Source organism: Pseudopipra pipra, chromosome 14, assembly GCF_036250125.1.
Source record: "Pseudopipra pipra isolate bDixPip1 chromosome 14, bDixPip1.hap1, whole genome shotgun sequence".
NCBI classification, from domain to species: Eukaryota; Metazoa; Chordata; class Aves; order Passeriformes; family Pipridae; genus Pseudopipra; species Pseudopipra pipra.
The window spans coordinates 15,645,832-15,672,616 of record NC_087562.1 but is presented as its reverse complement, the minus strand read 5'-3'; the positions used below and the strand labels follow the sequence as shown (position 1 = coordinate 15,672,616).

At 41.2% G+C, this 26,785-nt stretch overlaps 1 long non-coding RNA gene across 2 annotated transcripts; it reads left to right on the top strand.

The window, feature by feature from the left end:
* Positions 1-491: 491 nt before the first annotated feature.
* On the top strand, positions 492-26,599 carry LOC135422191 (uncharacterized). Of its 2 annotated transcripts, none has more exons than XR_010434360.1 (6): positions 492-1,196; positions 8,587-8,632; positions 13,908-13,992; positions 14,903-15,056; positions 20,248-22,914; positions 25,724-26,599. It is a non-coding gene; the product is annotated as an uncharacterized LOC135422191 (long non-coding RNA). The 2 variants fall into 2 exon arrangements; XR_010434359.1 differs by having other exon boundaries at positions 492-5,712; positions 13,846-13,992.
* The last annotated feature ends 186 nt before the right edge of the window (positions 26,600-26,785 follow it).

The window sequence follows — 26,785 nt, the reverse complement described above, 5'->3', positions numbered from 1 at the left end:
CTTATGGGACATGTGGGTCATTGGAAAGCTTGAATATTCATTATGAGATGAGCTGGAACTGGATGTGCAATATGTTTGGTTGAGAACTAAATTTTATGTAAATTCTACAGTGATGTTTTCTGGCTCAGTTAGAATCCATTCTACTGTTTATCTTTATACTAATAATGGTCTCTTGGGCTTCTTTTTAAGCATCTCTGTATACTTTTTTTTTTCTTTTAAAATGAAAGATGAAGATCCAAAGAAAACAATTTTTAAAGATAGAAATAGAAACACTAGGTAAAAGGAATTAGCAATGCAATCTCTGCATATATTATGTGGAAATCTACTGCAAAATTGCAGCTTGGATTTTTATTCCTAGGACATTAACTTTTTCATGTTTGAACAGCGTTGCTGCTTTGGTCCCCCATTTTTAAAAAAACCCTTTGGGTCTGCTTTTTATACCTATTTCTGCATATTTTTGTAATATTTGTTAAAATATTCCTTCTCCAGAATGGTAAACCCAGTTCTCTGGAAGAAATAAAATCTGTGGCATAGCTCTGAAATGAGAATTAACCTTGATTACTACAGTAATTTACTAATCAAAACTGGAGACCTGCTAATCAAGCCTGAATTACCAGCTGCTTGATTTTTATAGTGACATAACCAAAATTGAACATTTGGTAAACAAGAGTCTTATTTATGAGGGGGGGGGGAAATTGGCATATGGCCATATTCATTTTAATATATTTATCACTATATTGTTGTGATTTCCTCATCAGCTGATGTAGGCATAACTTCAGCCATCCACCTCACCCTGGAAAGACGAACATTTAATTTTAGGTTATCCTAGAATCGGAGTCAGAGTAGACTATTTCACATTTTAAGGGGTTTTCTGATCTACCTGTTGTTTTTGGACCCCGGGAGGAGAACGACTGATGCATCACAACAGCCTTGTGTTGTAGAGCTGGTTAGAAAAGCACCTTGGAATAAAAGGAGCAGAAAACTGGAAACAGAAACAAGAGAAATGGAGAAGTGCCAGCGAGCAGACAGCTGGGAAAAGCTGCAGGAGGAGATGGCAAAGAGCATCCATGGTGAGCCCAGGGCCAAGGGGGAGCAGGAGGCTCTGGAGAGGCAGGAGAGAGGGAGAGGACCCAGGGGAAATGGTGGGAGTGAATCACCAAGGGCCTGATGGAGGAAGGCACTGACGGCTCCTGCGAGTAAGTGCATCGCTTGTGCAAATGGACAATGTGCCAATTATTGCAGCCTATCTGATGGGTCTGGGATTTTTTAAAGTAGTTGTCTGGTTTCCATAAGTGCAACTAATTTCATGTTTTTAATCATTTCTTTTCGGTCTGATTTCTGTTCATTTTTTCCAGCTCCCAGATGGCATCCTGTATCCACTGACACAGAAAATAATTTCCCAGTATTTTCTTTAATGAATGACCTATTATGAACAAGCAGGGAAAACCCATATTGTGCAATTCTTCCATAGAATAACCGATCATTAATATAAATTGAGAGAAGACCCCAAAATGGGATTTTTGTTGTTGTTGTTTGAGCTGTGTACAGTATTTTATTAAGGTGGCTTGTGTGTTTTTTTAAAATGTCTTGTTCAAATGATATTGTCATGGGTAACTGTGCTGTTAAAAAGAGGTAAAGAACAGAAACACAAAAAAGATTATTCCTAGAATAATGTGTACAGCATGAAATTCTCAGCTAGTCAGGCTCTTCCTCATTCTCTGCACTTTACTTTAGACCTAATCCCTCATTCTCTCAATTCTTAGCATAGAAAATATATACCAAAGCTAGTGCTGCTTCCATTTTTTCACCATCTTATCTCACAAACCTGAAATACTGTTTTTTCCTTTAAGTCTTGAATGTACTTATACCTAACAGGAATGAAGGAGCACAGGGATGAATTGAAACGAGTGAATGGTTTATAGCCTATTTAAACCTTGGGAAACACGTGTGTGTAGTGACTGTATGTTTGGACACAACCCTGCAAAGCTGCAAGGGGCCACAGCTCAGCAAGTGCAGCCCAAATTAGAGCAGCAAACTTACCTGCTGGGATCCATGGGCAGGCTTCAGAGGGGTTTTAAGCATCAGGAAAATGTGACCAACTGCAAGGTAAACCAGAGTGCTGTTCCTAATATTGTGTACTCTTGGCAGGAGGGGCATCCATGAGGTTAAAGAGTCCAGATTTTAGGGATGCATGCTGTAAGTGCACTCAGAAGGCAATGACTTAGAATATTTGGAAGGCTAAGGAAATAAGAGTGAAATAAGTGGCTTAGAGTTTATCAGGGGGGATATTTCCCCCAACAACTGGAATAGGGCTCAGCTCCACTCCAGTTCACATCCCTGCTTCCCCCTAGAGCCACATCTGTGCACCCAGAAACTTTCCTCAGTATTGGCTTACTTATTTAGGATGACTTTTACCCACCATCAAAACTTCAGAAGCCCAACATATCCACCTGGAAATTTGGACTGTTTCAAACTGCACTGGAAGATAACAGGAGCTCCACAGAGACAAGGAGCATATGAAGTCACTGAGGAAGGAGTACTTGCAAGGAGGGAGTGATTGCTAGGGAGGAAGGCCAGAGAAAAAGTGGAAAACAACAACAGAAGTAGTGGCAGAAAAACTGGGAAGAGGGAGCAAAAATGGTAAAGTGACACCATAATGCTTTACTGTCTCTGAAGCAAGGGAAAATTGTGAAAGCATTCATTTATTCATTTTCAGCCAAAGAAAAAAACTAGGGCATAAAAAGAGGAGGCAAAAAGAAAGAACAGAAAGTAGAACATGTGAAGGAAAAGGGCAGCAAAGAAAGAGGAAATTCAGAGAAAGGAGAAACAAGTGCTGGAAGTAAAGGAGTAGATGGTGGGGGAGGAGGCAGCACAAAGAGATTCGACATACAGGGCTTTTAGGTAAGTGAATTTTATTTGTATATGTCATTTCCTACTTTTTATTGCATTTCTTTGGCAACCATCCCACAGTTCCATAACCTATGGGTGGGTGGGAGGAGGTGGCTAAGAGGGCAAAATGGTAGTTTTTGGCAGAATATTGACATGACTTGAGTCAGGTCATTACTTGTGGTTGTCATTAGACAAATAGTGAAACTGGGTTAATGGGGCAGGTGTTTATGAATCCTACAGGCTAGAGGAAGCTCAGCTTTCAAAACCTGACTCACATAGAAAGGGAGAGGCCCAAATGATTCAATGCAGTGAAAGCAATGGTGAGCAGTGATTTCAGTGCTGCAGGGGCCACAGGGACACATTTCAGATTTACGAGATGGTTCCCGACTGTCAGATGTGCTTCAGCCTCCCAGCAGACCTTGGGAGGTGGACACTGAATAGGTTTCTGTATTGTTAACTTCCTTCTTTGCAACCATCAGATGGAAATATTTTTTGTAGTGCAAAATGAGATCCTGAAGCACAGGTATATGGCAAAATATGACTTTCATGGAAAATGTTCTGAACTCCATCTTTTCTGGGTACCTTGGTTTATTTTTGCCCTCTGTTTGACTCTTTACAGGCTTTTTTTCCTAATTATCTTGAATTTTAAGTGGAAGCATTTCTCAAACATGCAGTATCAAATGAAATGAGTTAGGATTTTTGAAGACTTTAGAACTCATGCAGAAGCTGCCATCCTGAGTCAGACAAAATGTCCATGTAGACCATTGCTTTCCCTCTGAGAGTGAGAGGAGCAAATGTCTAGGGAAAAACTGTATGAACTCTGATATATCACTCATATAGAGCAATCCTTCTTCCCCTGTGTGCTCCTGCCCTCCGAGGATCAGTGTCAGAGACATTTTGATTTGGAGGCTGGATCTTGATCATCATGTTTAGTAGCTGGTGATGGATTTCGTTTGCATGATTTCATGTAATCCCTTTTATGGTCCATTTACACTTTTGACCTCCACACCATCCTGTGGCCATGAGTTCTGTAATTTCATTATGCGCTGTGAGGATAAAATACTTCTTTTGTTTGTTTTAAGACTGATGCCTGGTCATTTAATTGGGGCTCCTAGTCCTTGTATTTGTGGCAACTGTTGAATAATGGCTCTATATGTTAGAAATTAGGTTTTTGAAATAGAAAATCTCTCTTGCAATTTTAAAGCCTTATGATCAGGCAAGCTCTTCCTCTTGTGAATCTTGCCATGAAAAAAGGAAAAATTCCCAACTCCAACTGCAGTCTGATGAAGTTAGAATTAATTAAAGCAAAAATAGCTTTATAGTGTTCATACTGCACAGATAAGTAGCCTTAAAATTGTATGTCCTATATGGTTCATGTCTTATGTCACATCACAGTGCTCTTATCAGTTCCATAATATATGAAATAATCCATTTGTAATGCCATGATCTGTGGCACAACTATTAAGTCATAAGTGTAGCAATGGGAGAGTGTGTTCACTGAGTTCTCTGCAACAGCAAGAAGGGGAAAGGCCTGGAAAGTCAATTCAAAAGCTAGGGCTAGACTTTGAACAAGTCACCTGAGCATGGACAGACAGCAATGTACAGTGGGGTGGACTAGGGTGTGAACTCAGAGCCTCTCAGAAGCTTTGGTAATTTCCATTTTCACATGCCAGCTCCCTGGTACCTGAGGTAAATGTGATTGTTTCTTTTCCACCTGCACCCAGGCTGTGTTCTGCTTGGTGCTGGGTGAGAGCCTGTGTGGGGTGCTCTCTGTGGGGTGGCTGACAGGGCTGTGCTGTGCACCCTGCTTTGGCCTGTGGTGATTTGCCTGTACACCTCCACCCTTGGTTCCTTGGCCTCTGTGGTCCCTGGCCAGGTAGAGAAGGAGCCAGTAACTGTGTGGACTTGTCTGGCACAGCAACAGGAGAGCTGAGCCTGAGGGAGCTGGAGAGCCATCCAGTATGCAGGAAGCAGTGTGGAAGGATCTGTGCTTTTCCCCAGTCTCCCATATTTCACCCTGTGCAGGCAGGAGCAGGAAAGAGAGACGGTGTGAGGCAGTGTTTCCATCTTCCTACAGCTGGTAGTTATCCAGCATCCTCTCTGCAGCATCTTCCAGTTCTGTGTTATTGTGTATCATTCCAGTCAGATTGCTTCAGAGAGAGACAAAGAACAGATTTCAGGATAAAATCAAAACTGCTCCAGAAATGCACTGTGTGTGGCAGTATTTGGAGCAGTGGTGAGAGGTTAAAAAAAGAGTTTGACCCTAACCCAAGAATCAAATTTAATGTCAGAGAATTTAATGCAACACAAGGTGTGGTGGAACAAAGACTGTTGGGGGGTCTCGTTTATATTCAGTTATGATGAGCGATATTCAGCACTTAAAAAGAAAAACAGTGCAATGGCTTTCACTGAATTGTACGAAGAAACAGGATAACTTTAACAAATATCACAAAACATGTCACAAATCAATTGTATTGAAAATATATTGGGTTTCTTTAAAAGAAAAAATCAGAAAAGGAAGCAGCACAAGCAGGAGGAGAGACAGCACACAAAGATTTACTTCTGAGTGCTACAAAATATTGAACTAAAAATAACATTAAAGATGAAATTTGCAATGAATCTCAAGCTGCTAAATTCCCAAAGGCTGGGTCTGCCAAAGGCTCTGTTGGTTTCCTCTGTTCTTTTCTGTCTTTATTTAAATATTTTATACAGTTGTCTATGTTCATGTGTAGCGCGAACTGTCATTTATATTTCAGTCCACTCTAAAATGGATCTTAGACTATCTCAAGCTGTGCGCTGCAGAGAGTAGTTTTGAACTGAGAGGTAAGCTGAAGTGGTAGGGACAAATGAAGACTGATATTTAATGTAGTTTTTGTGTACTCATATTTTGCTGTCATGTATTTTGCCTTAAAACTGATTTGTAATTTTCTGCGTTTTGTGACATTATGATAAGATGTGATGCGAGAGTGGTTTCCATTTAGCAAACACACTGATGTGTTTTTGAGTTGGAGTGGCTGAATTCTGAATTCTGACCTTAGGGTTTAATGTTTAGCAATAACAACATGCAAGTTTAGATCTGCAGTCTTAAATGCTCCTCCTTGTGCTTTGGGCTTGCCAAGGTCAACTTTTTAATATTAGACAGTCTTAAGCTTATTTTAGAATCACTCCTCTGGTAGGCCCACAGGGTGCTTAATATCCTCACAACTCCATTGTCTTAGGAATACAGGGCTCACCTTACATAGAAAAACTGGGACTCACCGTGGAGCTGGATGCTTCGGAGAGATTCTCTCACCCTTCTGGTGTTGGGGGAGGAAGCAGAGAGACCTGTTATATCCCCTACAAATTGCAGCAGCCGTGGTGGCTGGGGCACAGCGAGAGCTTCCTAATTGCTCCCTGCAGGGTGGGAGACACCCGAGCTGGGGCTGGAGGGGCACGGGAGGCAGAGCTGAGCCCCCAGCCCAGCACTGACAGGGTGATGGCATGGATGGGCTGCAATCCCAAAAGGAGAAAGAATTCCCTTAAGGGATGGTGGTGCTGCTGTATCCTGACCTTAAGTCATTCCTGTTGCTGATACACTGTGCTGTTAGATTAGGTAAGAAATGTTAAGATATATTGAGGTGGGATTCTGCATTGTTTTTACACCAGCATGAGGAGGAACAAAATTAGTAGTGTTGGACTCCATTTCATCGATTCTTATAAAAGAAAGAATTCTTAAGAAATTATGTTGCTTTCTTGCTTCTTAACAGTAAGTCATACAGAATAAAAATTTTAAATAATGACTATTAGATTAGGAAGTCTAAGAAGCTTTTGCTACTTGGGAGCTTTGACTATTAAAAATTGATAAATTGCCACTGAAATACAAGCAGCTCTGCAATATGATAGATCAAAGTTCATTTTTTCTCCTAATGCAGAGTTAAGATGAGCAGACTTACTTTTTGCTCATCTTCTTTGCAGATCAAAAAACATTCTTTTCTTTTTATTTGAGTGATCAGTGTACTAGAAGAGCCCAATGTATGTGTTGTGACTGTAGTAAAATTCTTATTCACAAGCCCTTAAGTAGTAATACAGCATTTTGGCATTTGGCAAACCTCAATACATCTTAGCACTGCTGTCCAAAGTGTATAGTATGTCTCCTCCACATAATACTGATGTAAAGGTAATTAATTGTAGTGCATGAAGTGATCTTTCCTAAAATATTTTGACCACATTATTAAAAAGCTAACTCTTCTCAGTAGTGCTTCCACACCGAGTTAGCAGAAAGACTTCAGCATGTTGTGTTTTAGTGGACTGTATTCCATAGAAAGGACTAGAATGACTGAAATGTAAACCTTGGAAAGACTTTGCTCATGGCTTTTTCCAAATCTATTAATTGCATGTCAATGTAGCTATATGAGGTTTTATTTTTTGTGCGTAATAGATATATACTATTATTTCCCAAGCATTTATAAATCCACTCTGTGCTAATTTGCATTTTTTAAAACCTTATAAATTAAGTAACACTAATCTATGTAATGAACATGCAACATTAAACACTTTTAAGGGCAGCAAATATGATCATATCCTTCAGAAAATATTTCTAACATGTGTGATTTCCAACCCACTAACTTACTTGTAAGTTGTATAAAAGCTGCAGCTGATAACAAGGTCTTGTGTATCTGGATCTTTGGGTAAACAGTGTCTGCCAGTGTAGCTGGAGGAGACAGACATTTCCATTTTTAAGATCAGTTCTGTGAAGAAAATCCTTATGTGGGTGTCCACAGCCTGGCAGCTGATCTGAGGTCAGGCACAGTGTGCACACACTGCCATAACACCCTTCATCCAAGGAGGAGGGAAATCCTGCTTGTGGCCCCACGAAGGTTCAATGCAGCAAAACACTTAAGCACATAATTAGTTTTAAACGTAAGGGGTGATATATAAGTTAGAAATATACTTTGCTTGAAGATGCGGGATCAAAAACATATATTCTGGAAGGAGGTATATAATGCATGAAAATATACAGTATGGGAAAACATTTATAGATAGCTAGATAGGAAATGATGGAAGCCCTTGATTTCAGTTGAAGGAATACTTACATTTACAGTATTTTATTTCACATTAGTCTTCAGTAGTCTGCCATACTCTGTATCTGGCCATGAAATTTTCATTTATGTAGTCATAATCTTTGGAACATATTTACCATCTCTGAGCCTGATTTGGCTCATCTTGGAGTTGATGACAGAAATCCCAATTTTGCTCTCAAAGGGCATGATTGGACCAGTTAACATTTATTTCAGCCTTGCAGAAGGACATATTCCTGATTTTATATATAAAGTATGCCAAAATAAGATTAAGAGACTTTGTGAACATTGCATGGTAAGTCAGTGGCACGTAGTCATAGAACTAAGAATTCCTTCCTTCCTGACTCTCACTTCCTTGTTTTATACTGTACTTTGGATAATGTGTCTGCATTCCCACAGCAATATTCTTCTGGCACACGATAATGCAATAGTTTTGAAATATGCTTTTCATGTGATGTGTGAAAACATAAAATCTATAGATGTGCAGTATACATGGATAAAAGAATTCATATTACAATATGTAGCTACAAGCATAATAAATGGAAATTGATGAAAAGGGAATCTTTCTACTGCTGGGATTTTAGGAATTAGACAAATGTGTGTAGTTCAAATAAGGCAGAATTTCTGCTTCTTGTCACAGGAAGAGCGATGAACATGTATCAGAAGAGAAAATCAGCTGCTGCTTGGTAAGTACCCCATGATTTTTCTTGACTGCTGCCATTTGGGCCCTACCAAGTCCAGTACTTACTGTGCACATCAGGGCTGCTGACTCCTTACATGTTCATCTGTCGTATGAAAAGACAGTCTTAGAAAAACTAGAACTATAGCAATACAATACCATCTCTTCAGAAATATTTTTATTAATTAATTTGCTCTGCAAGTGGGAGCTAAATCAGTATATTGGTGAAATTAATTCTTGGTCCAGTCTTTTCATCTTGAAGGCAGAAGAGAATCCCAGAGAAGTGACACTGGATGCTATTTTTCTCCTATTTTTATAAGCAGTCATTGCACAGTGCAATATTAGGTGAAGCAAGTCTTTGATCTAAATGTTTATGCTAAGTGGTTTTAATTCTTCTTATTGTTGTTGTTTAATAGTAGTAGCAGTAGTAATAGCCTAAGTAGGAGTATTACTGGAAGGCCCTCTGTAAGTCTCTGCCCAAGGAGCTCATTAAAGGATAGCACTGGGGAGATGATGCCCTATCCAACAGGAATCAGCAGGACACAGGAACTACATCCCATACGATGAATAACAAAAGAAAGGGTAGTTTACATTCTTTGATACATTTCTGCTCGATTAACCCCCAGTGGGATTTTACCCCTCCAGTCACATTTTTTTGTTCCTCTAATCTTCTTTTGTGTTTGCTCACTGACCCCGAGCATGTATTTGACTTGTGACCCTATTTCTGTTAATAAAATACAGGCCATCTGACCAGCATTCGCACCACTCAGCTACAAGGTGATGATTACCTCATTGTAAATGCTCTGAGTTAGCAACTCCCAGTGTAAGGCTGGTGGCTGGGTGGGCTGAAGATAACCAGTGGAGGCAGCAGAAGCATAATCTGAACTGAGATTTCGAAACCAAACTACAGATAATAAACTCCTTCAAAATATGTAACTCTGTCCGTAGAAGAATTGTATATCTCCTTATGTATTGTTCAGCTATTAATTAGTTGATAGTGTTTAGGGGATTATGGCATGACAAAAAACAATTATAGCTATAATGTGGAAATTTTCAGTGTCTGTATGGGTGGTAGCTTATAAAATCAGAATTATCCTATTTCCATTTTGGGTTATCAATTATAATAATATGCCTCATGAAAAAAATACATCAGCACTCAATGGTAATAATTTCAGTATAATGTTTTGAGGCTAAATTAACACTTGAAAGCATAGGTGAGCTCTTTCCAGGCAAATATTTGTTTTTAAAGCACTAGCAGACATGCAGGATGTTTGGGTTTTTTTTTTAAGAAAAGGCATAGTAATTAACTTATTCATGCTTTCACCAAATCCTTAAACCATGAATCTTATGAAGAACACTGTTAATTGTGTGTTACATGAAAAAATCATGCCAAAGCCATTTATCAGACATGTAATCTGTGTCTCCGTTTTGTGACAGGAAGCCATTATTTCCACTGAAAAAACAAATCCGTTAAATTTGAACTATTAGATTACAGCAGGGTTAAGGCTGCTTCTGTGCTGTAGAGTCACATCAGGGTCACAGCCCAGTTCGAGAGATGTACTGCAAGAGCTTCATATCTGATTAAGACAAAAAACTGATAAAAATGTAATGCAGACTAACAATATGGAATTATCTGATGCAGTTTGGGGGGATAGGGGCAGGGGGTATAACATCATTCAGTTTATTTGCATATGTTTGTTCTTTCTACTGAAATCAATCTCTTTGAAGGAAGCAAGAAAACTTTAGAAAAAGAAAATATTATTAATGCTGGTAAGAGAACACAGAAGAAAATCTTTAGTAAACATTTCTTTTCCAGTGTTGATTATCATTCTGTCTAATGTTTATTTTCATAGTTTTCTTTGATCCAAACACAAATAACAATAAAGTTAGCTTCATTTCTTTGAACTAACAAAACTATACTGTGGCCAAATTTGGAACAAATTTTTAAGTGGCTTTTTTGTTTTTCTTCAAAGCCACATACCAGATTTATAGAGTAGATATTTGCGTAACTCACACCCTCTCCTATATAGGAATGTTTCTATGGCCAACAGTAATTTACCTGCTGTGGGCCTCCTCCTGACTGTGTTGAAAGGCTGAGGGCTGTGAACATCTTGGGCATGTACTCAATAGTGGTCCAGGGAGCACCAGTGACCAGGGCTCTGGGTCAGGGCTCACCCCCTTGTGTTGTGGAAGTTGTTACAGTTTGTAGGGATGGAGTGTGGCTCCGTGGGGGTGGCTGATGGGTTTAAACCCAGAGTGGGGTCAGTGCACCCTCACTGCAGTTCCTGGCCACGCAGAGAGGCAGGGCAAGGGTGGCAGAGCACCAGCTCCGTGCCCATGGGACCCTCTGCTCAAGGGGAGCTGACAAGGTGTTGTTACTGCTCCTCACTGCTGGACCAGAACCAAGCACAGGTTCTGTCTTCACAATCTGCTCCCATCAGAATCTGACAGACAAGTATCTACCATAGACTTAGAAACAACTACATTCCTAATGTAGATATTGTGCAGTTGTAAAATATGTACTACAGTATTTACCAGAGTGCTTGAGACTAGGTCTGCATTGCTGGGGGAGTTTTAGTCTGTACATATTTAAAAACTCTGCCAGATCACAGATTTGCTTAGGAGACTTGGCAGTACCTGCTGGGGCAGTGGTCAAGAGTCCGTACCAGTGATGGAAAGCATGTATGTCACCCTCAGATTACAGCCAGCATCTATTCTGGCTATTCTGTTCAGCCCTCCTGCATGCAAATATTGGCTCTGAAAGTGGTGAAAGTTATGAACAAAGACCACGATGTCAGTCAGGAACCACAGCCTCAGTCAATCAGCTACAGAGGAGCCATATGCTGGATAAACTGGCTGCTTTTAAGATTTTTGAGGATATGACACAGAAATATGTATCCAAAGCTCACTATTATTTTGCTCTCCCATTATATTCCCATGTTTGTCCCACTGCTTAGCCTAGCTGAAACAAGGGCATCCAGGCTAATGATTGATTGCTTCTGTGAGTAGGTCCAAGTTTCATTCTTAAATCAGCCAGCATGTGGTTGATGACAGGGACAAAGCCAACCCTCATCACTCCCTAAGCAAATCATCTTCTGCTTTACTGTACACTTCAACCAAATTATGATTTCACCATTGAAATAAGTGTCAAAATTTCCACCAGCTTTGAGTGGATTTGGATTTGGCCATTGGCTTCTAGGTGCAAATGGCCTCTTAAAGGGCTTACTTTTTAATCAGGAGATGTTTAAGTGCTTCAAGAGAATATAAAAATAGTAATGAATGCAAATGACAAGAGATCAGGTATTGCTAAAAAGTGTCATTAGAAAATGTTTAAGGTTAAATCAGAACTAATACTAGTGCCTGCAGGTGACTCACACTTAAGCAAAAATGAAAATTTGGGTTCTAAACTGTGTAGAAGAGTTTTTGGTGAGCCTTTTTACTTTTTTTTTTTTTTCAGTGAAGGCATTGTTGGTTGGGTTGGAGGGGTTTTTAATACATATAAAAAAATGAGCAGAAAGCCTTGTAGATGGGTGTAGTAACATCTGCCTGACTCTGCAGAAGCCTGAAGCAGCAGCAATGAGAGGTATAATGCTTGAAAACTAAAGATGGTCAGCTATGCCATGCTGAAAACTCAGGCTATGTTACAGCTCAGAACAAATGGGAATCCATGTGCAAATAAATAGTGTATAGCTTACTGTAGTGATGGCCCCATTTGGGAGGGGTTGTGTTTGTGTTCTAATATTCAGCTAAATAATATTTAATTTAATGTTCTATTATTTTTATATTCAAATGAAATCAAATATCTGCAGTTGTTGTGATAACATGCATTGCCACTGATGGCCCAGGCTGAGGTGGGTGTGAAGGAAGCAGGTGATGTCCTGGCCTAGCTACTTTGTAGAGTAGGTCTGCCTTGAAAATTCCTCTTCAAAATGTAGGACTACTGTGTTCTTCACATCTAGGGTCTTAAACACGAGTTGTGCCTTGAAAATCTTATGTTATATAGTCCCATGGTAATTCTTCTTCCTTTATCTCTAGTAATTTTCCTCTGCTAGGTCCCGTCTGTCCCTTCTGCTCAGTGGGGGAGGTTGTTCCTTTTCTTTGTTCTATTAATTCTCTCATAGCTACTATCTACTACATTCCATGTAACATCCACATTCAAGCTACTAAGCCAGTGTTCAAGTATATTAAATCCTCCATTTTAAAACAATAATAAAAGGTTTTTACTAAATAAATACATAGAGCTTCTCTTAGGTCATGCAATAAGGAAACTGAATATAGAGCTAAAGTTCCCAGAACTTGGGAGGACAAAGGAGCAGTTTACCACAGAGCCTTTCCCAACACTCAGAGCTCTGATAGTCCTTAGAGGAAATAATAAATCTTTCTCTTTGTCGCTCTTCTCTAGGTTTCTTTTGTTGTTTAAGATTGAAAAAAATAAGAAGTGTAGGTACTACTTACAAGGCAGCTTCCTTGATGTTTCTGGTAGTCCAATCAAGGGACAAGATTGTGTGTATAGGAAGGGGAGATGAACAGTTCATCCTGTAAAGGAATTAAAAACAAAAGTGGAAATCCTTTTTAAGAAGAAGAGTGGTGGGGATTATACCTGCATGCTTTCACTAATGACTTTGCAAACATTTAGCCAGAGATAACCTAGAAATCCAGTGGCACTTTATTTAATATTCAGATAAGGACCATTCACCTGCTGTTAAGCTACAACATCTACAATCATTCTTTGAATACTGATAATTATATGAAGCAGGCTTCCCCAGAGGCTGGTAGTCTAGTCTGGATTCACCTGGAATACAAAGATGAATAATATTGCATATTACATGCACCCAAGTAGTTGCAATTTATAGAAATGTCCATTTATACTCCTGAAAAAAAGATGTGTATTTCCCTAGGGATATAGTATATGGTGATAAAAACCTGTGTGGGGGACTGTTTGGATTGTAACTCCTAGTGTGCCCGTTGTTGATTAATTGATAAACAAATAAATCATTATATTTAGCCAGATATCTCACTACAGGCCCACAAAAGAGAAAATGTTAAAAAGGAATTTTGTGTGCCTCCCCATAAGGAAGGGTTACTCAGAGACACAAGAAATGAGTACCAGAAGTGGCATCCAAAGGCTCAGAGTCGATGTGTGTACACATTTCTAAAGGATGAGTAGCATTATGAATATGCTCTCCTCGCCCCCTCCTTTCCTCCTCTTTCTCCCATCAGGTGCCTTGTCCTTGTTCTCCCCTCTCATTTGCTGATGGCTGATAACACCTTATCTCCACCAGGGAAGCAACTGGGAAGTTTGCTCCTTCCTCACAAGACTGAGGGTATAATTAGAACCACGCACCTGCTCAGTCCTCCAGTGACTCAGTTAGTCTACATCCATGTCAAAATCCATGCTGTGAGGGTAATTTGATCATCTCACTTACTTTTTTCATATACTTTATATGAATAAACCACCAGTACAAGCCTCCGTTGAGTTGGTTCAGTTTAATCTCACAAATTTGTGTCAACTCTTTGTTGCCAGAAGAATTTTATCATTTGATCTCATGGTTACACTTTAGTAGACTTTAGTACATATTTTATTTCACTCTCCAGAATATAAAATTCCATTTTGTGTCAAAGTCATCTTTTTATTATTATCTATTTATATTTCTGAGATACTTACAGACTTCAACTGAGATCAGGGTCTTGTTGTACGAGACAATACAGAAACATGCAATAAAAGAATTCTAGTCCCAGGAGCCTTGTAAGCTGAATAAAGGCTGAGAGAAAGGAAATATTACCTCTTTTTACAGATGGGAAACCAAGGCTCTGACAATCTCTCTGTACAACGCAGTGTTGTACCATACAGTGATACTGAAGAGAGAGTTCTGAAAAAGCAACAAAGTCCAGAAACTATGCAAAATAAAGGTGGATTTAAACCCTGTTATACTGGCAAGCATCTATTCAAGTCCAAATAAGTCAGAGATGCACACTAGTTTCATTTGCACACTGAGCATCCCAAGGCTCTCTTGGCCTTCTCCATCCTCATGTGTCTCCCAGAACCCCTTGAAAGGCAGACAACACCGTTTTTTTGATGCTGTCTTAAGCTTGTACAAGTTTGCCACTGCTTCCTCTAGCACTTAACAAAAATGTACCTCAAGCCCTGCAATGCCACAGGGGTGTCAAATCTCTCTGACTGCAGCAGCTTCCAGGCTCAGCAGAGATACATCAAGGGTCTGTTGGGTTCTCCTTCCCAGCATCTGAAGGGTAACGTGATCTTTTTGTCCTTGGACAGAGCCTGGAATCTCCTGTGTTAGAACACTTCACTGCTCCCAGAAGGCCCTGTAAGATCCCAGGGAGGCAGCAGCCAACAGAGGATATTCACTAAAGACCAAGCAGCAGAGAAGCACTTCGGTATTCCCTGAAGACAGCAGAAATGAGAGGAAATGGTAAGTTCACTGTCTCCCTTTCAGAGATGACTAAATTTAGGAGGGGAGTCTGCCAGGAATGGGAGGGGGGGAGATGTAGGAGTTTGTACAGAGGTGCTTGTGCCCCCTCAGATCCGCTGGGTTGCTGCAGACGTTCACACACCAGCCTGCTGAATTTGGTTTGCAGAACTCTGTGAGCTAAACTCTTCACCATTCTAACTGCACCACTATAACACTGCCTTTCGACTAAAAACCAGTTCAGACTAATTGTCAAGGATCAGATAACAGGAAAATATTTCTATTTGACAGTCTACTATTTTTCAATTGTTCCTCTGTTACATATCTAAGTAAACATTTGTTCCACTTATCATTTCTGAGGAAAAGACATGAATCATTTGACTAGTAAAACCACAACGACAGCTGTTGCTTATTAGAAACAGTCATCTTGTTCAAGAGCCTTCTATGGAGGAGTTCTTCAGGAAACTGTTTCTCCTTTTAGTGCTTTACAGTGCAATGAAAGCAAAGTTGTAGAAATTAGGGCATTTTTGTTTCACTTTTGTGATTGGCAAAACATCCAGGTGCACACACATGGAACAATCATTACAACTGAGTTAGAAGCCCCCAAGAAACAGGAAAATACTCAATTAAGAATGCTACTAATGATGTAATACTTATGTTCTTCGACTTTGTGGCATTTATACAGACCCTACATTATAGGTGAAACAAAACTGGATTTAAGGGTCCCTTGGTAAACAGATTGTAGTGTTTGGGATTTTGGTGTTAGATGCAATATTTATACCAGTTATTATGCATGTACCAGAAATATTTTTCATCATTTATGTTTTTTCCGCTCTTAGGAATAAATTGACCTTGGATTCATAAAATCCCTAGAAGCCAGTCATCAGTGGTCACTAGTACATTACTTTCAGAAAAAGCTTTTCAGGCCAGTGATTAAAAAATAAAAAAGAATAATTTTTAAAAGTCTGGTCAGGATGGAAAAAACAGAGAGAGCAACAAAATACTTTTTAAATTAGAAACAAAATAAGAAGCAAAAATTGGACCCTGACAAATTCAAGAACAATGAAGTGAAACTAAGTCAGGTCAGACATAAAGATTTTTCCCTTCTTGGAGTGCTGATTCAGAGGCTTAATAGACCATAAGGGCCAAAATCTGTTTCTGTGACCTGTGTGGAACAAAATTGTATTAAACAGAGGCCTAAGAGTTAGGCATTTTATGAGACAAAATCACTGGAATGGTATACCCTGTATGATGCCATTATTGTCAGCTTTGAAGGGAGAAGCCAAAGACTAAATGAGCATAGAGACTGCACTGATCCCAGCAGAGCAGAGGGGAGGAACCTTGGCAGGGCAGTGTAGAGATGCTACCAAGTATTCTGCTCTGCAGGTAACAGGAGAGCTTGTGGCTTTGTGGCTGTTACTTAAATACCTTTCAAACCCACAAAATTAATTTGCAAACACTGAAAGAGTGAAAAAGAAAATCATTTAAATGGATTGTTGGATTATGCAAAAAAAAAAAAAAAAAAAGGAAAGCAGAGCCGGGAAACTGGAAAGAAGTGTGTCACTGAGCTGAGGTTTATTATGAGTTAGAAATCTGCAAAACTGTCACCAATTCAATAATAGTATTCAGCAAGGTTTCCAGAGATCATATCCTGCCCTTCATTCACCCTCCCAACACTCAGTGATGGGAGTCAGCACTTTGCTGCAGCTGGATATTTAGAAGTCATTTGTTCTGTGTAACATGCCTGTTCTTACTAATCTTAGTCAAGTAAGTAGTCCATCCTCATGTGTCATCCCACAGAAGTCAAATGTGCTATTAGCATAAGTGATGATTACTTATCTGTGTGAGGTCCTGGGAGGTTGGGTCTTTCAGCATCAGTATACTTGACATGGCAGTCTTTCTATTGTAATTTAATAAAATGGGGCCCAATTCAGTTCAGAGGTGCCTTGAGGAATAAGCTGGACTTAAATGGTGCTTAGGCCTTTGACTGGACCTCTGCAAAGCCTTCATTCATTGAGTGAATGCTAATTAGTCAGAAGGGGGTTATTAAATAATAGACTCAGTTCTTTATCTTTGCTTAGAGCACGATACCTTTGCAAGTGCCTGAGCAAAGTACTGTAAAATCTGAACACACTCAGAGGAAATTTCAGGTACAATTTCTTTCCCTAGTAAAGACAGGGACTGCAATGTCATTAATAAACAGTAAAGAGAATTTGTACATGTCAATTCTAGAATACAGTGCACTAGAAACGGGCAGCATAAGACAGTGTGGAAAACTGCATCTCACAGCTGCACTGGAATGGAGATCTCCCCTCCAGACAGGGGGGTGGGAAAGGCCTCATCCAGAACCCTGTGCACTCTGGAAATCTGAGTCTGATGAGTTCTGAATTAGGCCCTTCTTGAGCAGGCACTCTTAGACAACCTCAATATCCAAGTCCTGGATGACTGTGAGCAGTAACGCACTCAGTGTAACATCTATAAACAGATCAGCTACCCCTAATCAACTACTCGGTGCAAGGAGGAATCAATCAGTTCATTTTCTGTGCCATGCACCTCTCCTAAAGAACAGCTCCTAATTGCTGCATGGATAAATGAGGAAGAGATATCACTCATGCTAAGCATGTTATTTTAAGGGGTTACAGGTATTTCTAACAGCTGAGAATCTCTTGCTTTTTGGATTTCTCAAATCTTTTTGTTCTTCACCTGATTTCTGAGCAGCTACCAGCCTCAGAGTGGCTCCTGTATTCTTTCTGAACCTTCATTTTAAGATCCTACAGTTCTCATAGCATTTACATATTTTGCAAATGCTGCAGCAATTCCTTGTAACTTTTGTGGTCATCTCCTTAATTCATAGTTTCCTCCGATTCCCAAAGTGTAATGGACACAGGAAAATTTTTGGATTATAATTTCCTAACCAAATAGCTCTTTTCTCTGCTCTTTGTTACATGTGATCTGCTACAGTTGCAGAACACATCTTCTATGTGACACCACAAGAGTTTTAAACAAAAATAAGATATTAAAAGAAGTCTTAATACAAAAAAATATTGCCCAGCTGTTCAGTTCAGAGGGTTTGGCATAGTACATCCCAAACAGGAGACTCATTCTAACATTTGATCTTTACCTTTGCTGGCTGTATCTGTAAAACAACCTGCTATTTGTGTATTACTGCATTTATGCTTTTCAACCAAGTGTTTGTGAAAAATTGCATTTATTAATTAGGACATCAATGCTTGCCAAATTAGGTATACTAAAGGCATATATGCAGGTCAATCCACCATCACACGTACAAAACACATCGCTCAGACTTCTGGGGAAAGATTAAAATCTGAATAGTAGATGGCAAACAGGTCCTCACTACATTAATAACAACAAAGGATCATCATTGTCAATATTAATGAAACAGTGCTAGAAAAGCTTTTTTTATCATTGCCTGGACAGTGTAAGTTTTTTTCCTATTAGATTTTTAATCAAGTTCAGACATTTTCAGAGCTGAGAGGCCTTTGCTGTCTCGTGCCCTTGTACAGCCTAACAACATGGCCACACTTCAGCCAGCTGTAATCCATATGAAGTCGATAGGACTTTCAAGTATGACAATTAAAAACCTTTGGAAAAAGCTTGCTTAATCAGTTTTTAAAAGATTTCAAGATCTGTATGTGTCCACCATTATTTAAAATAAGCATTTTTTATTTGCTAGCCATCCAAGGACCTGGTTTTTCTTCATTTTCCCATTAGCCTGGCAGTTTAGCCAGTAGAACCCTTTTATTCCTCCCACTGGAGTAGCAGAGAGAAATTCATTTGATTCTAGTGGATAGTAGTTGATTTCATTATCATATTATAGAAAATAAAGATTACAATTCCAAATTATTTTGCCTGCAGTCCACACACTAACCATGTAAATGGCAATATGTGGAAAAGTTGACTACATCATAAAAAATTTACTTCCTGCAAGGATTTTCTTGAATTGGTTTCAAAAGAATCTGCTGTTTGGCATCTTTCCTGTACTGAATTTCTGGAGGGTAACTGCATTATGTGCATGTAAAACATGCAAAAGGAAACATTCACTGAACTCTTTCTTTCTGCTACCAAATGTAACTGTACCACATTGTTTGTGTTTAAAAGACTTGCCTGAAAGCAAAACTCTACAGGCATGCAAGGTTATAGATGTATGCATTGTAAGATAACCACTAATGGAAGGTGAAATACTCTTCTGCTTCACTTGCTGTTGAGTGACAAAGGTTGCATCTAATGATAATTTGAATATTCTGCTGACAGTTTGGGATACTCTGCCCCCACCAAAATAAATAAATAATAAATAAATAAATAAATAAATAAATGCTTCCAACTCCCAGAGCAAATGCCAATAAGTCTATAGAAAACAAATTAGGAATGCGTTATTCTCAATGAAAAAAGTCTCCACAAGAGCTATAATTTTATTTTTTTTAGTGCACAGAATAACATAAATCAAAAGAAGCAATAGTCTACCTTGTGTTTTGACTACTTTGACCCTCTTCAACCCCTGCCAATTTTTATCTCATTTTTGTTTAACTTTGTACATCAGAGTTTAATTTTAAACCTGGTCCTGAAGACAGTGATGTATAGGGTACATCAAGTATAGCTTAAATTACCCTCTCCCCAGTGATTTGAAGTTGAGGGGAGGGTCTTACTCCGCAGCAGGGTGGGAAAGAGAAATGGTCAGATGTTGCCCTTTGAACCTGACCACCCTCAGCTACAGAAACATTTATGCCAGAACATCATTTATTGATTTTATTATATTTTAGGATCTCTTAAAACTGTTGGTGAAGTTTACCATATATTAATTTCTGACACATGCATATAAAACCAGAAATATGGGTTGAGCAGAAACTATAAATATAGACAACACTGCCCAATAAACTTACATCCTTTCACTTATAGGTTTCTATTTCAGCTGATCATTCTGAGCAGCCTGTCTTTGAAAATAAATGTTACCCCTCTGATAAGCTAACCAATTTGAAGATTAAAGCTGCATTTGAGGATTAAAGTTTTTCTTATTTGATTATTGTTGTGTCTTGTAACAGTAGAAGATAAATATTAATAAAATGTTACAGTCCGATTTCTGCTCACTTTACGCATGTGAGCATTTTATACCAAGAGACTGAACAAATTATGCAGGATTTGGCCCTTAAACTCAGCACTGACTGCTCTGTTTTCTCAGTCCACTAAGAATAAGTCTCCCGTGAAATGTTACATGTACTCGGCAAACTCCTGAACCCACTGCTGCCACGGAAAACTCTCACTGATGGGTAGCTCCGAGAACTCACCCTCCAATTATGTACCACAGAGCTATGGATGTGTTTTTATTGAGGAGAATAAAAACCACAAGAAGCGCTCTACAACAGACCACAAAATGGGTTTGGCACCTGTGTCTGCCCGGAGCCGAAGTTTCGGAGTTGTGTTATCACGTGGCCCGCTGACCCCAGGAGAGCAGGGCTGACCTTGTCTTACACACAGAAGTCTATTGCTATGACTCCCCTGAGAGCACAAACCAGCTGCAAACTGCTGCAATGATTAACCCTTATGTGTTGTAGATGTAACATCGAGTCATGGTAATAAAGCTTTCACTGCATAACGGATCTCTTGCTTTGTAAATTGTTGCTCTTATCAGCTGCACTGGAGGATGTTATCCCTTTCCTGTGAAGCATGACTGCTGTGTTGTTCACTGGAAAGGAGACCAGATCTGTAGACTCGGTGATATTTATTCAATTGCTTTGAGAACAATACAGAGAATAAATACACTTTGTTTAAGCTAAAAATGCAGTGTGTGGAAACAAAAAACCCCATGAAATACTCATACATATGAAACAATATATTAATTAAAATCCAGAACGCCTGTAGCAGATTTGAATCTGGGAATGCCAGATTTGCTGTAACAGACAACTGTGTTGTTCTGTTGAGTCCAGGCTCCCATTTGTGGAAGTAATTTATACCCAACATTTTGTAAAAATGCAAACTTCCAGCCTGGAAGAGTTAACTGGGCAATTACAGAGTTTTGCTGTTTGGCTGGAAACAGACTGTAGCGATCAGCACTCACATCCCCAAAATATAATCAGTGTAAGTCTTATTTTGTCATGCACCCCAAACACCAGACCCAGTTCTTTGCTGTCCTATTTGCCCAAGCCAAGGGGAGTTCTGAGTGTGTCTCAGCTAAAATCCAAACTGCAGGCCCATGAACAAGGCCCTGCTTCCTCAGAAATGTGATGCCTTTTATCTCAGCGTGCTTCCCACCTTCCAGCCCTTCCCTTGCCAAATCTGTGGCCACATCAAGGCTGTGAAAGCAAAGGTGACCTCAGTGTAAGCCCCGGTATGATACGATATTATCTGCTTTAGTCTGCACAGAGCCAGAAACACTGTCTGAGAGGTGGAGGCTGTGTGTGTCACGAGGGCTGTCACTGCCCACAGTCACTGTTTCAAGAGGGGCTTTCCAACATCCCAAGAGCCAAGAGCAATGAAAAGGATTTGTTCAAGGTATCCACCCATCAAAGCAGCAGCTCTGTGTGGTTTAGAGGCACAGGTTTGTGGTCCTTGCTATTGCTCTGTCTCTCTGAAGCTCAGAGGTTGGACAGACCAAGAGCATTGTAGGGCTCTGTCCACAGCTCCCAGGGACTGTTTGTAGGTTTTACACACAACCTTTTTCAAAGGATAAAACCAGCTTCTGGGTTCAGGAATTAAGCAAAAAAAAAACCCTTTGGTATAAACGATGGGAAAAATAAATTCAATTTAAGGAAACAAAAATTGTTTTCCCTAAAAATGTGAGGTCTTAAGAGCTTTGGGAGGGGATATTGTGAAAGGCTGTTGTGAATACACTGTTTGGGAGTGTAGTACACTAATGTCACTGGTGCAGATTGAGAAAGGGTATTGGAAAACTTTTTCAGCTGAGGAGTGACAACTGGGAGGGAAGCTGTATTGACAATGGGTTTCCTTGCAAGATTCCCAGGTGTTCAGAGGGAGCAAGTTAGAGCCCTTTGATAAGAAGTAAATTAACACCTCTCTGTGGTCCATGACTCATCCCTTTTTCCACACCTTTCAATCACATTGTTTCAGCCTGCCTCAATGAAGCAGAGGAGGATCTGCAGGAGCAGTGCTTGGGCTGGCCTGGCCAGGGGCTGCACCAGGTATTTCGTATTTCTTACCAAGGAAAAAGCTGCTCTGGACTAATGATGCTTTGCTGGTTTGTATCTGGATTCATCTGCTTGAAAAACAGCACAGATAGTTTTACTGCAGAAGTTAGGATAGACAGGATTGTTCTTCACTCGTGAGCACAGGGAGCATTTTCCCACAGGGACAGCAGATGAAAGGAATTAGTTTATTCCTCTTTCCCCAACGCCACCTCCATAGGCACATCAGTGCTGTTATTTTAACACCAACAGCTGTAATTAAAAAAAAAAAAAATACTATCAAGACCTCTGTGAGTCCTGCTACAGCAAATATACATAAAAAGACAGTGACAAAACATTTAAACTCCAAAACTGGCAGGAACACAGAGAGGCAGTAACTTCACTTACTCCCTCATCGAGCCCAGCAGCTCCTGTTTTTCTCTGAGTAGCAGCTGTGGTCTCCCAGGTGGAGGCTGTTGGCCTCTGAATGGAGCAGAAGTTGCCTGTTCCCTCTTTAGTAGGGTGGGGAAGGGTCTTTTGGTGATGGTGTCTTGTGTCCTGCCTGGCTCCTGCTGGTGTGAGAGACTGGTGAGGAGGAGGAGGTGGCAGTAGGTTCCAGGTGCTGTGGGACTCTGTCCTGTCCTGGGGCTCTGCCTTTGGAAGCTGGAGAGGCCCTGTGTGCCCTTTCACATCTCATCCCTCCTCTGGCTGCCACTCCTGTTTCCAAGGTACTGTTGTCTTGATATTTGGTTCCTCAAAGGGGAGGGAGAAGCAACAAATTTACTGAAATTATCTTGATGTTATTTTGTTCTCTTGTGGGGTTTCTTGTGTGAAGGGTGTATCTCCTCTATTAACTCCCATTAATATCAAACATCTACTATCCTATTAATAGGATTTGCATATGGAAAGGAAGAGGATTGACCTTTAAATTCATTAAATAAAGCAAATTAAAAAAAATAATTTTAGTTAAAAGCATTAGTGTGATGAAAAATAGAAGAACAAATACATAGACATCAGTATCTGGGCTTTCATTAACACTAACGAGCAAATTATTGCAAGGGAAGATTTGCATCATTGGAATATGTATTCCAGCCTCCATACTGATATATGTGATGCAGGGTTATCTTTGTATGGCTCCTCTTTCAGAATATATTTTCTTTTTATAAAATAGCCTCTTTTTAACTCCCATTGGGGATCTCCTTATAAATGAGGAACTGGTCCTCAAGGGACTGGCCTGGCTAGAAAAGTGTGTTATTAGAAAAAAAAAGTGCATATTAGAATACTAAGCAATATAATTAGCTCATTTCTTTGTTTTTTTTAGAAAATCGTAAAAAAAAAAGTATAGCCAAGTTTAATTAAACATATTCTCTGGATGTTTGAATTGTGTAAGAATTAGAAAATCCTGTTGTATTTTAGAGGGATTAATTGCATCAATTTAAGGTTCTTGCTCTAATCTCCAATACGCAGTCAGGTATCATTGCTGCTCTTGCAAAGCAGGTACAGTGCTGCGAGTAAGTGATGCTTGCCCACAAATCTGGGGCCACAAGCTGCCCCTTGGGTGGACATTCTCAGCCCTTGAGTGGAAATTAATGTATTCATCTTCTAATCTTTTAGACAGGAAAAAACATAGGTTCTCTATAGCAAAACTGGCTAAATCTGCAGATTCAAAATATTATCGTTCCTAATGATAAATATTGATTTACACGTGTTGAAAAGCTTCTGTTGCCTTCACAGCAAGGAGTCTAAAATATAATTAGATTAGCAATGTTTCTGCCACCAAATCACTTTTTGAGGCTGATTCTTGAGACACTGATGTTCAGAGGTCTCAAGATCTCCAGCATTGCTTTGCTCTTAGGTCTTAACCCATCTGTGTCTCAGCTTTCCAAAATACAGCCCTTTGTAAAGTACTTTGAGATACTTGGATCAAACTTGCTGCCTGTCCACAGTAGTATTAATCAGTATTTTGTGCTATTTTGTTATGCAGCTCAGTCTATAAAACCAGCTATTTTTTCTGATCCTGTTCTATCTCAGGCCCCCACAAGTGGGAAGAGGTGAAATGTTTCAGGTTATTCTGCTCAGAGCTCAGCTAATGTCATCTGCTGAATACAGCTCTAAACATCTGAAGCTGGTGAAATTAAATAAAGTGTGAGCATCCTTTAGTCTGGAGCTCTTTGCCTTTAAAACAATTACTCATGGTAACCTTAACAATGGTATATTAAGAAAAAAAATTCTCATAAAAGAATGTGGTGTTAGGATGGAGCTCTGCCTGATATTAGAACAATTATGGAGCAGATGCATCCACTCCGAACAAAGTGACCTTTTCATCAAGTTACAAAACATTAAAGGTTAAAGAATGTTTGAAAGGAAGTTAATACTTTTAAAACATTAGAAAAAAATTGCCATTCTTTCAGGACCTGACCAAAATCGGTGGGAAACTATGAGATGACTGTTTAGGCACATCCAGTCATAATTTAAGCAACTCTTATTACAGGAGGATATTACCTATTTTACGTCGTCTGTTTTATTTTACAATTAGAGGTGCTTTTTCAGAGAAGAAATGAGATTTGATAGGAATAAACACCCAATGACAGAAACCTGCTCTAAAGCTTGGCTAATTGCAATTTTAAAGTCGCATTTCTTCCTCTCCATTGTGTACAGAGGAGAACAAAGAGAGGGAATCAATGGTGGTGTCAGATTTTCTTAGTTTCCACGTTTCACCTGACCCGGGCGGTGCAAACCCCAGTGACCAGCCGGGGAGCAAAGCGCTGCGGCTCCTGCCCCGCGCTGCCCCCGCACACGGCGGGGAAGCGGCTCCTGCTCGCCCAGGGCCGCCCGGGGGGGGACAAGTGCCCGGGACCACCTCCGGGGTGCGGGACAGGAGCGGGGCGGCCGTCGCCCTCTCGGGGCTCGGGGCCTGCTTGGTGTATGCCCGGACAGCGAATCTCTGACATTTCCACTAATTTTTCCCGGCCAAGGGGTGAGGGTGGGGGATGCCGGGTGCCGCACACGTTGTTGGACCCCGCACACGGCCCCGCAGCGCCCGGGCCCCGCGCTCTCCCTGCGCGATAAATTCAGTGCAGCCCTCCCTGAGCAGCAGCCGCCGGGCACGCGGGGAGCAGGGATTTGGGATTTACGGCCCGGCGACCCCGCCGAGGCTGTTTTTGTGTCTGTGTCCTGGCGGCCCCGCTGCGGGGTCAGAGCGCGGGGGAGGAGGAGGACGAGACGGGCCGGTCGCTGTCCTCGGCCCCGTGCGCGTCCTCGCGGGGGCACCGAGCTCCGTCCGTTCTTTAGGGCCGGCGGGGGCGGCTGTAGCTTTTCCCTTCCCTCGGTGGTCAGTGGGGCCCGGAGCGGGTCAAGGTGCGCTACCGGCAAATGGGCAACTTCTTAAACTTCCACGTCTTAGTGCAAGCGCTATGTGCCAAACGCTAAAGACCCGCCTGGGAAGGAAGTTTCTGTGAAAAGAAAGAAGGTTTTTGCTCGAACTTAAGCTTTATCAACTTCCCAGTTCAAGTATTTTTTCTTTTTTTTTTTTTTAAGTGTATCTGTGCACAACAAAATCTTCATTGCGTTCAGTCACAGGCGGTCAGCAGAGAAGCAGCCGTGCCAGCTGTGCGATGGGAACTTTGAGGCGATGCGAGGAATAAGAGGGGAATCCCTTCCCCTTCTCCGGGATCCTCCAAATGCCTTTCAAATTAGCCAGCCCTGAGGATCATTGCCAGGCTCCACAAAGGCGTTCCCAAAGCCTGCAGCCAGTAAAACTTTGTGTAGGTAAAATTAGCTAAAGCCCTTCTGCTGAGACAACAGCCTTTGTTGTCACATGTGGTAGAGTTCCAGGATTTGTAACTATTTTTCATAAAAGGTTTTCCTGCTGCCCCAGTGAATGCATTACGCTACAGTAGCTCTGAATGGTATCGCTTATTTCCTTCAAAGCAGCGGCCGCTTGTTTCTTCAGAGACCTCAAGTCCTTTCAAGGGCTTCAAGGGGGGCAGAAAAATGTGATAGCTGAGGGGGGACTGAATCGCGCCGATAGATCTTATTTTAGCGGCATCATCGCCACAGGGCGCGGCCCCTGGGAGCGCGGCGGGTGCCGGGGCGGGCGCTGGCCGGGCCGAGAGGGGCTCAGCCCGAGGGAAAGCCCAGCTGGAACGAGGGAGAGCCGGGACAGCTCGGTGGCCGAGGGGGAAGGCAGAGTAGCGGGGACGCGCCGGGGACGGCTCTCCGTGGGGTGGGCAGCAGCGGCGGCATCATCCCGCAGAGCCGCGGCCGGGCCGAGTTTAACTGGGGACTTGTTGGCACCCGGAGGAGCGGGGGGGGCTTCGCCTCCGCGGGGCCCCGCGGGAGAGGAGCCGCTGCCGCCGGCCGTCGCCGCGGGGGACGGAGGGAGCGCCCGCCGCGGGCACCTCCGGGCTGCGGGGTCTCCGGACCGGGCCGGGCCGCTCCGCTCCGCTCGGTCCTCCGCAGAGCCCTACGGCTCCCTTGGCCGAAGTTTCTACCCCTATTCTTACCTACTGTCTTGGTGTTTTTCTTGGGGGGATGTATTTCTGATATCTGTGGTTGGGTGAGGAATTACTGTCAACTCTGGAGGGAAGCGAATCGATT